Below are 1,185 nucleotides of genomic sequence, written 5' to 3'. Positions count from 1 at the left end.
ATTACTTGAGCAACTTTAGGATATGAGGCTTTCCCCAGGCATCCCAGGCCTCTAAGAAGTTTTGAATAACATGTGTGGCCTTTTCCCCTGTCAAAGACTGGGAAAGCCATCTGCAATTTTCTCCGCTCCTCTGATGGTAAAAAGGAGTCGGTACCAAATAGTGGGGGTGCTGATGGAAGCACACCCGCTGGCATTTTTGGCAGCCGATATCTATCGGAGTGGTATCGTGCTGCTTCTTTCTCTAGCTCTGCTTCCTTGCTAGAGTCTAAAATCTCAGAGTCTGAGCTGTTCAGCTCCAAGGCCTCCAGTTTCGTTGCAGGGCAGAGGCTAGGTTTTGAGTCCTCATCTCTCCTAAATTTACCGGGGTGTGACCGGTTATTCCCTATTTTCTCTCCCTCCTTCTCTGTCTCTCCCTCATCCAGCTGAGCTGTTCCTTCCAAAACCCCATCTCTTGAGCTTTTAGAGTCATTAGAGCTATCAAGATTTAAAGCTTTAAACTTATTTACAGAATCATCTAACAAATTATTCACTCCCTTGTCAGTAGACATTCCAGGAGGTCCTTTTTTCTTATTTATTGCTGTTTCTCTTAACAAATTATTCACTCCCTTGTCACTAGACATTCCGGGAGGTCCTTTTTTCTTATATTTTATTGTTAGGCGCGCCCCATCTCTCACCACATTCGGTTTCTGATATATAATTCTGGACTTCTTTAAGATTGCTACAACAGTGAGAAAAGTATTAACCTCCCACAATAGCAACATTCCCAAGCCAAAGTCCAGAAAAATCATACCTCTCCGAATTTACCACCCTGCAGTTCTGAATCCGCCTCGTTAGAGGGGTCTCCACGGTGCTGGAGATGTTCACATGTTCCCGGGTTTCGGCACCATATGTCCCGCGCGCTCTGTATTTCTCGCCAGCAAGAAATCATACACGGGACACTCGGATCCTTCTGCAGACAAGCTTTAATGCATCTTGAGAGTGGAGAGCATAAGCTTCCCAGAGCGGAGACCCTGAGCCAAGAATCCCGTCCCCTAATAAAGGCTGGCAGCCGCCGCCTGGGACGTGTCACCCTATGATTGGCTGCAGCTCATCAGGCCATATGACGCCACGGAATAGGCAGAGATCAAGGAATGGAAAATTACCCAGCGCCTGCGCAATAATCTTGTTTACATTCGGTGCCTGCCG

Source organism: Cricetulus griseus, chromosome 2 (genome assembly GCF_003668045.3).
Source record: "Cricetulus griseus strain 17A/GY chromosome 2, alternate assembly CriGri-PICRH-1.0, whole genome shotgun sequence".
Lineage (NCBI taxonomy): Eukaryota > Metazoa > Chordata > Mammalia > Rodentia > Cricetidae > Cricetulus > Cricetulus griseus.
This window is presented reverse-complemented; position numbering follows the sequence as displayed.